The 13,318-nt window shown below is 56.4% G+C and overlaps 1 long non-coding RNA gene across 1 annotated transcript; it reads left to right on the top strand.

Moving 5' to 3' along the window:
* The first annotated feature begins 561 nt into the window (after window positions 1–561).
* LOC128780578 (uncharacterized) lies at window positions 562–5,356 on the top strand. The gene is made up of 2 exons (XR_008426490.1): window positions 562–693; window positions 5,001–5,356. It is a non-coding gene; the product is annotated as an uncharacterized lncRNA (long non-coding RNA).
* The last annotated feature ends 7,962 nt before the right edge of the window (window positions 5,357–13,318 follow it).

Raw genomic sequence — 13,318 nt, forward strand, 5'->3', positions numbered from 1 at the left:
GGAACCCAGGTCTCCATTTCTAGGGGCTGGCTCAAGCCTCAACTTGACCTTCCTTTGTTCTGGTGATCCCAGGGACGGTCTCCTCCTGCTGTCTAACCTGACTCCTTCCGCTTGCACCCAGTGCTGCCCTCCATCAGTGTATTTGGTGGAGACTAGGGTAGGGCTGGCTTCTCAGGCACAACCTAGGAGCTTTCTTCCACTTTCCAGGCCACCCCCGAGACCACCTCTGGGTCCCCTGGTCCACTCTGGCACTGGGACCGCCTTGCTGCCCAAGTATACCCTAGCCTTGGGTCGTGGCCTCAGTCCAGTCCCTCCGCTCCCCATGTTTCCCCAAGGTGGCCGAGACAGGCTTGCTGAGTGAATGATCACAGTTGGGAGAGAAAGGGGTGGTATTTGATTTGTTTATTTGTGGCCACGCTTGCCGGAGTAGGCAGCTAGCTGCCTGGCTTGCTGGCTGGCTGGCTGCCTGCCTGCCCAAGGGAGACCTTCCCTCCACCAGGCCTAGCAGGGCTGGAGCTAGGAGAGCAGGGGTGGGCGGGGATAGGGCTGTGTCTCTATTTATTCTCCCTGCGGGGATAAGAGGCCTCACCTCTCTACCTCTGGCCCAGTGGGAACAGTACAAAAGCAGCAGGCAGCAGGAGGGATCACAGCCAGACTCAGAGGAAAGAGGAAACACATGGTCCCGGAGGGCAGGTGAGTGAGAGCCGGAATGCCGCTGCGGGCCAGACAGCCCAGCCCGGCCCCAGCTGTCTGTAGCTGAGGCACGTCACATCTTGCTTGGCCTCAGGTTCTCCATCTGAATGAGCTGAAAACTAAGATCTCTTTTAGCTCTGGGATTCCACATCTGGTCCCAAGACACAGCCAGGAATGGGGAGCAGGGTGGACCCCTGGCCTCTCGTGGGATGTCCAGTGCTTGCTGGAAGCTGCTGACACCTAACGACCAGCTTCCTGTGGTTGTGCGAGCCGCTGGGTCCCAGCGGGCAAGAGGCCAGGCTGATCATTGACTCCGGCTGTAGGGAGCTGGCCTCATCAGTATGCAGTGGCTGTGCAGAGTGCTTAAGGAAAACTTATTAATTTCCCCTCCACAAAGACTGAGGGTTCGACAGTAATCATAGTATCAAGTCATAATAAAAAAGAAAATCCCTCCATTGAAAATAGCGGTTGGGGCTCTGGAGAGTTCAACGGGAAAAGATCGTATTAAGATAAAGGGATTATAGCAGAGCGGACATTAAAGGTTGTCATTGTCCGGTAAATCATATCAGGGAGACCCCAGGACTGCTGTGTCCTAGCAAGGGTGTGAGGACCCCATTCCTGACTCAGCCACGCACTGGCCAGCCCGCCTCCTGCCTGCCTGCCAAGGCTGGAGCAAACTCCAGAATCTGATGTCTGTTTGATCCCGAACTGGTCTGAGGCCCCTCAGGGGCAGAGGCTGGGACAGCCTACAGATTCTGGTGGACAGAGATCTCTTACAGCCCAGCCGTGGAGAGGCCTGGGGGGGAGGAGGAGTGTTTCTTGGTCACCCAGCCTGTTGCCACCTTCCTGGTAGGAATGGCAGCACCAGGGCCTGGACCCCCTCGCCACCCCCCTGACGTGCCTCCTAGACATAGGCTGATTCAGAGAGGGTGTGCCTGCTTGCCAGCTAGGAGTCCCGATCCTGGGGGAAATCCCAAAGAATTCAATGGAGGAGAAAGCAGGAGGAAGGCACGCGGGCTCAGGTGCCAGATGACCACTGCCCACAGGACTGTCACCAACTAGTGGCTGGCTGGGTGGGGTGCCTTCTCTTGGACGGCTTCAGTTGGGCCAAATGAGCCTCAAAAGATGCACTCTGAGCTAAAAGTTACATCGGACTCAGGACCGGAAGTTTCCAGGTGTTACTGGCGGGGAGGCCACCTGGAAGAGTGGCCTCTGTCGTTATCGGCGGGGGGGGGGGGGGGGGGGGGGGTGGGGCAACATAACATGGAGCTTGAGTGGACAGACTCCTCAGCTCTAAGTCCTGGCTCTGCTCTGCAGTAGCTGTTCATCCTTGGGCAAGCCACTTAACCTCTCTGTGCACCAACTTCCTTATTTTTAGAATGGTGATAACAGTATCTACTTCACAGCCACGTGATGAGGATTTGAGTGATTATTATACACGAAGAGCTATAAATACAAATCTGCTCTTAGCCCCTAATTGTCCTTGCCAAAAGTCACAGTCAATACGTGGCCAAGCCACATTACAGGACCAGCTCCTGCCCAGAGCCTTCTTTCCTCAAACCACTTTTTGGGGAGGGCAGTGTGGTGGCCAAGGGCTTGGGCTTTGGAGCCCAGAATGCCCAGGGTTCGAATCTTAGCTTCAGCTTGGGTGAGTGACTTGACTTCTCACTCCCACCTCCCTCTCCCATACCATGAGGAAGCCACTCACCCAGGAAGCTCTGGACTAAGATTATCTCAGCAAGGGGCTGCCCAGGCAGGCAGCTTCCCCTGGGGTCTCTGCTCGTGGACATGGATGGCAAGCCCAGCAGGGCAGGGCTCCCTCCCCTGGTCCTGCAGGTGGCATCTGGCCCTCAGCTACTGTGAGCCTTGGGCACTGGGGACTGTCCGGGAGTGGCCCTGAGTTTATGAGGCTGAGCAGAGAAGACCAGGCGGCTTGGTGTAATGGGGTTGCATGGAGATTAATGCGAGGCTGGGTTAAGTAGCTAAGGCAAGTCATTTTCCCAGTTAATATGCACATTTGAGGAACGACTGGAGAATGTGAAAACATTTAAAAGGAATGCTAATTTCAATGGGAGACATAAATCCTGGGAAGGATAACTTACAAAGAAAATTGAGCCAGGGTGGGGCTAGGGTGGAGGTGCCAGGCAGCCCAGCTCAGAATGCAGCCCCATGGAGAGGTTCTCTGGGGGCCTTTGTCGGGGTCGCAGTCTGCATTATGGAGAGTGGGGAGTGGAGGAGAGTGCAGCTCAGAGGGGCAAGGTTAGGATGAAGGCTGGGAAGGCTTCATGGAGGAAGCCTTGAATTGAGCTTGAATTGAGCCTTGAAGGATGAGTTAGGAGAAGAACGCTGGGCTTTTCATCCAGGAGATCCAGGTGGGATGGGGGTGCCCACACACCAGGTGAGACTCTGACTTCTTCACGCCTCTGTCCGGGCTCCAGAAGGTCCTCACGAGCAAGCTGGAAGGAGGCCAGGGAGACTCCCCCGCACCTGGAGCCTCTGGGTGGGAAATGTGGATGCTCTGCTCCCCTAGGCTGCCAATGTCGGCCAATAGTAAGACTGGAGGGGGACTCGGTATTCACCCCCTCCCCTGAGCTCCTGCACTCCCCCACAGAGCTGGCCCTTCCTTCCACAGTCTCATTTGCAGCATGAGAAAGAGTGTCACCCAGAATCTTCCAGGGACCCTGAGCTCCAAGACCCCCAGCCCATTTCACCGCCCCAGCTTAAAACTGGGGCGAGCCCATCCCCCCAGCTTGCTCACTCCTCTGTCTCCTCCGTCTCCACCAGAGACCAGAGCCCCAAGGAGTTAGCGCCTGCACAGCTGGCTGGGATGAACAGCCCTTGCAAGTGGCCAGTGTGGTTATTAATAATGTCTCTAGGCTCCGCATGCCTCTTTAATTCCTCTGCTTAAACCACTCTGGAATCCATAACACTTGCCCCTTAGCCTGTGGTTATTCCACTCCCTTAATGGCCTTTTATGGAGGGACCTTATTGAAAGCTTTTCCCCAGCCTGAGTAAATCACGTCCTCTGGGTCATCCTTGCCTGCGATTTTATTAACTTCTTACGAGAAGTCAGAGGGACCGGAGGAAAGCCAGTGTTTCCTCTGTGTTCTGTCCCGCTCAGTCCCAGTACTGTCCCTTACCTGGCTGGGGTCCTCGGAGGAGGAGGTGGCTGGGCACCCTGGAGACTGAGAATGGCTGGGGTGCTCCTCCCTCCTACGTTCTCATCCAATCCTTCTAGGCAGGAAGGGCCTGGGAGACTTCCTCCCCACCTGGAGGGTATAAATCATGTTTATGACTGCGGCAAAGGGTGACCATGGGGGCAGGGCTGATTCCCGCTTTGGGAGGGCCCGTGCCTTCTTCCCACAATCCCAGGGAGCCTCTCAGAGGAGTTTCCAGCCCCAGGTGACCAGGTGCAGCACAGGTTTTGCAGATTCTATCTGGAGTCTAGAAAGATGGACCCCCCACTGGCAGTTGTGTGAGGGGACCCAGTGGGTGGGACATCAGAGGATGGGCCTGGAAGTCCTGCTCGGGAGTGGAGAGAGCACCAGACCCGGAGTTGGGAGCTGGGCTCTTCCTGATTCCCTGTAGGAGGGACCAGGCCTGAATTCTGGCCTGTGCCGGGGGCAAAGGCAGGCTTCCCCTTTGGCCAGCTCTGGGCTTGGAGAGGAAGGCCACTTCTGACACCCTCACCTGTTCCCCCTGTGTCCCGAGCAATAGTGGCTCTTGGGCACTGGCACTTACCACGTGCCAGGCTCTGCGTTGAATCTCTGTGTGATCTTGTATCATCCTCACAGCCACTCCTTCCAAGTGTCTCCTATTGCACCCCAGCCCCGACTCCAAGCACTCGTCATAAGTCATGATAGTAATTGTTGACTTCTTGCCTGTCTTTCCCCCAAGACTGTAAATTCCTCTTGTCGCTGCAGCATCCCCAGCATTCACTATAAGTCTTGGCACATAGTAGGTGCTCACTAAATATTTGTTGAATAAATGAAGGACTTAATCAAGGCTCAGAGTGGTAAGTCATTTTCTCAGGGTGGAGCTGGAATTCACACCTAGGTTGCTGATGGCCTAGTCTGGGCTCCTACCTGCTCTTTCTTACTTGCTCCCTTGTGCCACAGGGAGGACCTCGAGTCCCGGGCCCAGCACAGAAGCCGAGGATAACCTGAAACCCGGTGCCTTCACACTCCCCTCTGTAGAAGGGGCTGAGCTTCTCAGTGGGGCTGGAGTAGAGCCAGATTCTCCCCTGAGCTGGGGCCTGGCCGCCGGGCACCCTTTCTGGTCTGAGGTCTGTGTCCTCTTGTCTCCAGGTAGTGGAAGACGTGGCTTCGTGACCCAGCTGGGAGTGAGAGCAAGCCTCATGCTGGGGAGGCAGAAAGACAGAGGAAGACACAGCCCCCAGATGGGCGCTGTGGCAGCAAAGGCCCCATGCCTCATTCCTGCTGGAGGAAGCAGGAGAGGCCAAGTACACCTGCCAGTGCTGTCGGCTGGGCCTGCAAAATATTCCCTGAGCTGATGGTCCCCCAACCCCCCCCAAAGTTCAGTTTCCCAGCGTCTCACACCTGTACAATCCCGATAGCTCCCTCCTCCCACCTGACCCTGCAGGCTGCTCTCCACCCAGCAGCCAGGGCGATTTCAAAAGAATAAACCTGCTTAAAATTTTCAATAGCTTTGATTCTACTCATTAAAAAAATTAAGGGCTCTTGCCACCCTGCACCTGACCTTGCCCCTTCTTGCTTCTCCAACTGGCCATCCTGTGATTCCTCCTCCCCCAGCCTGCCACATGCCACACGGCGGGTGGGCGCCCTTGCCTTTGTGCTGCCAGGGCTCAGGGCTCTGGTGACCCCTCCACACCTTTGACCCTGCCTTTTCTCTGCTTCTCACCCGGCAGGTCTCAGCACAGGCGTCACCTCCTGGAGAGCTCTCTCCTGACCCCGCTGTGGAAAGCAGCCTGGGGCAGGCTCTCGCTGCCTTTTCCTGTCTCACAGCTGCATCACACACAGGGAGGCCAAACTCTAAGGTTACCTCTTTGACTTGTAGCTTGTTCCTTCCAGGTCTGAGAGCAGGGACCTTGTTTGCTTGCTGGTCTGACCACAGGGTCTAGGCCAGTGAGCACCCCATAGTAGGTGCTCGCTAAATGTTTGCTGAATGAATAACGAAGCTTTGGCCTGTGGAGGGAGGCATCCTGAGGCATCCCTGCTGGGGAGCTCAGCTCTCTGCTTCCCTAAGGCCTTGATAGGCCAATGTGGGAGGTGGGGGAGGTGGAGAGGGAACTGGGGATGGGACAGTAGTTCCCAGCCCCGAGTGAGGTCCCCAGAGAGAGATGGGTGAACCTGCAGTGGGTGGCTGCCCCAGGGAGCAGCTTCCTGTTAATTACGGCACTAGCAGTCGCCAGGGGGTGGTGGGAGGGAGGAGGCTGCAACAGAGACCGAATAATGTCCCTCTCCACCAAGCTGGGCCATATTTTCAAGAAGACAGGAATGTCACTTTTTATCAGAGCTGGTTTATAAATGAGTCTGTTGCTGATCCTGGGTCCTCCCTGTGGATGGGTCCTCCTCTGTGGAGGGTTCTGCTCCAGCTCAGTGGACCACCTAAGCCAAGGGGAGGCAGAGGGATGTCCCCTTCCCGTCTCTGACCTTGGCTGCCCCAGCTGCCACAGAGGCCACAGCTGAGAGGGGGACATTCGGGCCCTGGGAGTGGGAAGAATGAACTTTGCCCAGACTCTTCCTGACTTCTGTCCCTGGGGAGGGGACAGGGGGACAGAATAAAGCTGAGTATGGGAGGGAGGAGAAGGAGATGGAGAGAGAGGTAGTGCGCACGTTGCTTGCTGGCATTTGGGGTTGCGGAGGGAAGGCCTGATTCCAACCCCGCCCAACACCTGGCTGAGCCCCAACCCTGGAGTGAGCAGCGGTGGTGGGGCGGGGAGGGGGCTTCAAGGAGCCAGTGGAGCTGCTGCCAAAAGCGAAGTTGAGCTGTTGTCTCTCTAACAAGAAAAAAACCCCTGTCACTTATTTTTAGAGAAAATACAGCGCCCTGTCACTTCCGGAAACATCTGCTGTCCCTAGCAGATAGTAGCTCTCAGCTGCTGCCAAGTGGGGGTGCTGCAGACAGCCCCCCCTCCACCCAGAGGCTCTGGCCTCTCACCCTGACCCAGATGCTTCCATGGGTCCCCAGCTCTGTGGCTGTCCTGGTTCCCCTTTCCAGGGTCTGCCCCTAGCCCCTGTCCCTGCCTGTCTTCCCCACCAGGCTCCTGCTCACTGATCTGTGACCCCAGTTTGGTTTCTGTCTTCACATTCAGCCCTTGCCTCTGACAGGGCCCACTGTCCCCTCTCTGAGCCCTGCTCCCCCATCCTGAGTCCCGTGGCCCTGCACACGGACGCTTCCTTCACTATGGGTCTTTGAAACTCCTTCAGGGGCCCCCCAGAAGCCCCAGCCTCCGAGCACACCCACTCTGACCACACGAGCGGCCCTGTCCTGGAGACCCAGGCAGGCCCCGGAGCACCGTGACCGCCCCCTTCCGGCGCAGCCTGCAGTTGGCAGGGATGCCAGGAGCCTTGTTCATTCACTCCTGAGCTGACGTAGAATGCCATTAGCAGGTCCCTAACTGGGCCATAGTTCCCCGGCTGCTGGGGTAGCTTGTGCTGTGCCAGAGAAACACGGCACTTGCTATATCTCACTCCGGATGGGGCACCTGAGAGCCCCGAGTGTGCTTGCGAGTGGCCCTCGGGTTCCTTCCAGCCCCTCCTCTTGGTCGCCTCCCGCTTCTGGGTTGGGCTGTATGTGTCTGGGGGTGTCCTCACACGGCCCGAAGCATCGTTTTTAGCTCTCAGGTCCCTCTCATCAGCTGCAATTTCTTCTCTGGGCCCCTCCACACATCCCCATGCCTGTGACCTCACGAGGTGGGAACTGCCGCTATCCCCACTGTCAGCCCGGGAAGTGGAAGTTCAGAGATGTGAAGCCACCCACCTGAGGTCACGGAGCCACACACTGGTGGAGCTGTGATTGGGATGAAGGTCTGGGTGGCTCCTGCCTGGGTCCCTGGGGCTCAGGTTGCCCCATGTGTGGTTGGGGAGCCCATGTGGGCATTCCCAGGGAGCAGAGCCTGGGCCACGGGTGCAGGTAGAGAGGCTGGGTCCAGAGCAGCCCATGGGGTCAGAAACTGTGATCTCCCTTGTCACCTCATCGCCTCCCAAAGGCCCCACCCACCGCCTGTACCATCCCATGGGAAGTAGGTTCAACATATGAATTGGGGAGGGGAACACACCCAGCCTGTCGCACAAAGAATACATGCAGTGTGTACATAGTGCACACAGTACGTGATTAGTGTACGCACAGTGCTCAAGGGTGACGCTCTGCCGCCCTGCTTTCCAGGGGCAGGCGCTGCCATCTCCACACTGGTCCATAGAGGGCGCACCACCCTCCTGCCAGGACCATCAGGGGAGCAGGCAGATCCCATGGGAGCAGGTGGAAACTTTGTTTTTTATTTAGACTAATTTGTTACCAGAACCATTTGAGTCTGCTTCAAAGTAAGTTAAGTGAGGAGAGATCATCTCCCCTAGTCTTACAAATCAAGGGGACCCCAACAAAGTGGGGAACAAAGAGATTGCCTGGAAGCAGATGGGCTCGCGCGCTGCGAGCTCCTGCAGGAGGAGAGGCAGGTTTCCGGGCTGGCGCGGTGTGCTGACTGGGAAGGAACGTTTTCCTTCCTGAAATGAAGAGCCTGGCCCGGAAAGCCTTCCTCCTCCTGCTTCCCCCGTGGCGGGGACAGGCGGGGACAGGCTGCGTCTCCATGGTGCGGGAGGGGAGGGGGTTAAGTCTGAGGCCCTTGTCCTTCTCCCCTGGGGACAGTAGGCAAGCCTTCGCACCCCAGGGTTCCTGGCATCTCTGTGGTGGGAGAAGGCGTGGGGTTGGAGGAGGGGGTCTCTGGTTCTGGGACCCGGTGGAGTGATGTGAATTTGGGAGTCTGCTTGTGAGGCCGTCTGAGGCTGCTCAGGTCGTGTCTGCTGCGCTCCATGTCCCGCATGTACATGTGTGTGCGTGTGGGTGCCGCGCCTGAGTCTTCAGCAGGGCCTGGTCTGGAACATCAGTTCCACTCCGGACTAAAGGGAGCGCCTGGCTGCCTGTTCTGCCCTAACTACAGCGCCACCTAGCCTTTGTGCCAAGCTGCCCGTGCAAAGAGATGTGGGGCTCCCTCTCCCTGCGGCAGCTCCTGGCCTGGAGACCCCTCTCCCACTCAGCAGGCCAGCTGGACCCACTGCCCAGGGCTGGGTCAGGGGCCCTGTGATTAGTGGACGTTAGAGACTCAGGGACCAAGGAGAGCTGAAGGGTGGAGCCCAGAGGGACATACCAGGAGGGAGGCAAGTAGGGACAGACGTCATGAAGGGGTAGAAAGTGATGAGGACAGTGAGACAGGTGGGACAGAGGGGCAGAGAGGCTGACCCAGAGAGGCTCCGGGGAGTAAGAGCACCAAGAGGAAGGCAGAGGCCACAGATTATCAAGGAAGAAAAATCGAAGGTGAGGGAGGCCAGAAACAAATGGGAGTGGGGCAGATGGGCTGCAGGGAAAGCGACAGAGACCAGGGCGGGAGAGACAGAGGGAGGACAGAGCAGTCCCCCTGCCAGGGTTCGGTGGGGCAGGTCACCGAGACCCCTGCAGGGCTTCTGGCCAGTGGGAGCTTGGGGAGAGGTACAAATCTGTGGTTTCCACCAGTTCTGCAGAAAAACAAACCCCTCTCTGAGTCTTTCACTGTACGTCATTCTCATTTTGCTTTTGTCTTCACAATAAAGAGAATCAGAAGCTCCTGAGTGGATTTCTACACGGCTGGCATTCCGGCTGTCTCCCTCCCTCCTGCCCTCTGTCCTCGTTCTTTCCTGCTCTGTGTCTTTGTCCCCCAGCCACTGGGCCTGGCCTTGGGCGGCAGGCTCTGTGACCCGCATGCGGGGGTCTCCGTCCAGATCTGGGTCTGTCACCTGGAGGGTCTGGGTCTCTCTAGGCCACCTTGCCCCCTGCCCCACCTCTATGATTCTGATGAACCCCAGCCCTTCTCCTGCCCCCCTCCCCGACTCCCACCCTGTCCCTGGGTTGGCCTGATGCGTGGCTGCTCCTGATCCCTGCTTCCTCCAGCTGTCTCCATGGCTCAGCCTACAGATTGACAGGGTCCATAAATCACCCTGGCAAGGCAGCCGGGGAAGGGGAAGGAGTGAGGGGAAGACTGCTGATGCAGCACCAGCCCCGGGAGCTGGGGTTCTCAGGTTCTCGAGCACAGCTGGGGATCTTAGTTCGAGAACAGTGCCGGTGGTTTCTCTCCCTTCCCAGTTCAACGAAGCATCTTGGTTACAGTGCCTGTGTCAGAAGTTCCAGAGCCAGCCTTACTCAGCTCCGTGGGAGGTGGGGCCAAAAGAAAGAGGTCTACTAGAAAGTGAGAGGGATTTAGGTTAGACAGAAAGAAGGACTTACTGTGATGAGGACTATCATTGGAAAGGATATACTTGGGAAATGGTGAAATCCTGTGGCAAGGAGTTTATCAGATTTGGAGAGATTCTGTTGGGTGATTTAGACATAGTCTGCCTAGAGATAGGGGTTGGACGCTGTGATCCACTCAACACAGGAGCCTTTGCTTTGTTTGAGGGGAAGCTAGAGTCAGAAGTCCTTGATTCCAGGCCCTGGGGGGCCATGGAGCCAAGAAGCTGTTAGTGGGGACTCAGGAGACATGCAGCGGGGCATCAGACCTTAGCTTCCTTCGACCCGCCTTGTGCTCTCGAGCAAGTCCCTCAACCTGGCTGGTCCTCCATGCAGTGGGGGCTCCACCTCCCAAAGCTGCAGTGAAGTTCAAAGGACAATGTATGGAAAGGGCTCTGCTCAGGGCTTGACACAGAGAACTCTCCAGAGAGCACAGCTTCTGTTATTGAGCAAGTCACTGGACACCTCCACATCTCAGAGTTCTCACCCATAAAATCGAGCACCCAGCCCTCCTTCACTCACCCAACACACACCCATTGAGCCCCTCCTATGGGCCAGAGCCTGTTCGGGGCCCTGTGGATAAACCAATTCATACAACAAACAGAATTTATAACCTCCTGGAGCTAGTGTTGTCATTGGGGAAGGGGGTGGCAGACAAGAGACAAATATATGTACTATGAGAAAACTGAGACAAAATAAGAATAACAGCGTGATGGGGTGGGAGAGACTATTTTATATAAGGAGGTCAGTCAGGACATGCCACTCTGATAAGGTAACATTTGAAACAGACATGTGCGGGAAGTGGGAGAGTGAGCCACAAAGGTATCTGGGGGAGGAGCATGCAGGCAGCAGGAAAAGCAAGTGCAAAGGTCCTGGGGCCAGAGTGTGCTTGGTGAGTTTGAGGAACAGCAACAGGTGAGTGTGCTAGGATTGGAGCAGAGGAAGGGAGAGTAGCAGGAGAGGCCATTGCTGAGGAAACATAGCCCATTGTAAGGACTTTATCTGTTGCCCTGGGGAAACCCGATGCTCTTGCAGATTTGGGAGTGGAGCTCACCTGCACCAGAAGGCTCTTTGGCTCTCACATCCTGGAGGAACTGAACTTCCTGCTGCTCCTGTCTGTGCAGGACCTGAGACCAGCATGTTTGAGGCCCTGTCTCCTGCTTAGCCCTGTCTGCTTCTGATCTGCAGAATGTATGGCTTTTTAATGACAATTTAAAAAAACCCAAATCCTTTTTTGCCATTAAGTGGAGGGAGGATATTAATGCATTCAACCTCATCCCAGCTGATAGCTCCATTGTCAGTTGTAGATGTGGCAGGGAGGCTCTGGCAGGTCCTGTGCTTGCGGGAGGTCACACAGGCCATCTGGCGTGGAAGTATGGGATTTCGCTGACCACTGATTTACGAGCAGCTTTGTAAACGTATATCTTTCAAAATCGCGTGCGTGCACACACACAGAGAACTCCCGGGCCCAGAGTGACTCAATGACAGACAGGGTCCTTCCACCAAAGGCCATCCATCGCCAAAAGTATCATAAAACCCAAGAAAGTGAACACATGTCCAGAGCCCCAGCAGCCCCAGGCTGTGGCCACGGCAGACATCTCTAATCAATCACAGAGCGCCTGCATGCTGAGCTCAGACGCAGCGTCAGAATTCTGGAAAGCCCACGTGGGGTTGGTTCATAAAAGCAAACATTGGCCGTTACTGCGGCAGGGGCAGGCTGTTTGTCCTGGGGGGTGGGGAGCAGCACTGGCCTAATCTCTGGACACAGGACCCCTTTCCTTGAACTTGGGGCAGTTTCCTCTGCTGGATTTATAAACTGACCCCAACTGTAGTGTTGAGACAGAAGCAGGGCAGCCCCGACGGTCTGCCCTGAGATCTGGCTTCCCAGCCCCTGGGCCCCTGCCCTCCCTGCAGGTGTTCAGAGTGACTGGGTCTGTTTGAATTCCTCATGGGATTTGTCCCAGCCTCCAGACACGGATCGGGCTTGTGAGTGGGGAAGCCAGACAAGGGTACCTGCTATTTATTGAGCCGGAGGCAGAAGGGGCTCCTGAAAGCAAGTCTTCCCCGGCTCAGGTGTGCAGATCAGATTGGAACCTGGAGAGCTGCTGTATCAAGCACAGGCCAGAGGGAAATGAGTGGGGTGATCTGACGGAGAAGAATGAGGGTGGGGAGGAGAGGGATGTGGGGAGGGGGGACGCAGAGGGAGAGAGAAGAGGGAAGTCATGGACCAGCCTTCAGCCAAACTCCAGGGCTCTGTTGCAAGCTCCCAGAGGTCCTGAGCCCTTGTTTCTGGGGTCTGTCGAGGGCAACAAGCAAGGTAGAATAATGGAGTAGAGACAGAAGGCCTGGTTCAAACCCTCATCCTGCACTTACTTGGCTCAGTCTCCTCATCTGCAAAATGGGCTTCGTATTTTCACAAGGAGGGATGCAACATTCCCAGCCTTTCCCTCCCTGCCACATTCTGCAACGGAGCTTCTGGCAAGTGCTAAACCTGGCATTTGACCTGTAACAGTGGGGCTCCAGGGCCTCTGTCTCAATTGGATCTGAATTCAGGTAGGGAGGTGAGGAATTTATTTATCAGGACTCACTGAGCCTTCACAGTGCTCACCCCATGAACTTGACGTGGGGACGGAAAATGTGATGGTATATTCTGCAGAGAGCTCTATCTATATCCCCTATCTCACCTCTGTCATCTCCATATCTAACCTATATCTGCATCTCTCATCTGTACCTGTCGATGTCTCTATCCTCTACCCCCATTTTTATCTCTCGTGCCTATGCCATCTGTATATGTTAGGATGTCTCAGTTCATTTGATGGCTTCCTTCCCTTCCAGGCTCTGCCTCCAGGGCCCCTGTGGGGAGGGCCCAGAGGGCCCAAGGGCACCCCCCGCCCCCTGTGGTCTTGGAAGACGGAGCCACTCACTAGAGCAGAGAGAGGGGCAGTGGTTTTCTGGGCGGCTCCCGGCTCCCTGGCTGTGATTCAGGAGAGTAAGTCACTCTCTGTGCAGTCAGGCCAGAAGACGGGTCTTAATCTAACCTGGCTTCTGCCACCAACAGCAGCAGGGGACATTGGGGACATCTGTGAGCTGGGCCTGGGGCTCATGGCTCTGAGGACACAGTTTCCCAGAGAGGCAGGGAAGCAGGGCTAGCTCCGGTCACTATGCCAAC

Source organism: Desmodus rotundus, chromosome 3 (assembly GCF_022682495.2).
Source record: "Desmodus rotundus isolate HL8 chromosome 3, HLdesRot8A.1, whole genome shotgun sequence".
Classification (NCBI taxonomy): Eukaryota; Metazoa; Chordata; class Mammalia; order Chiroptera; family Phyllostomidae; genus Desmodus; species Desmodus rotundus.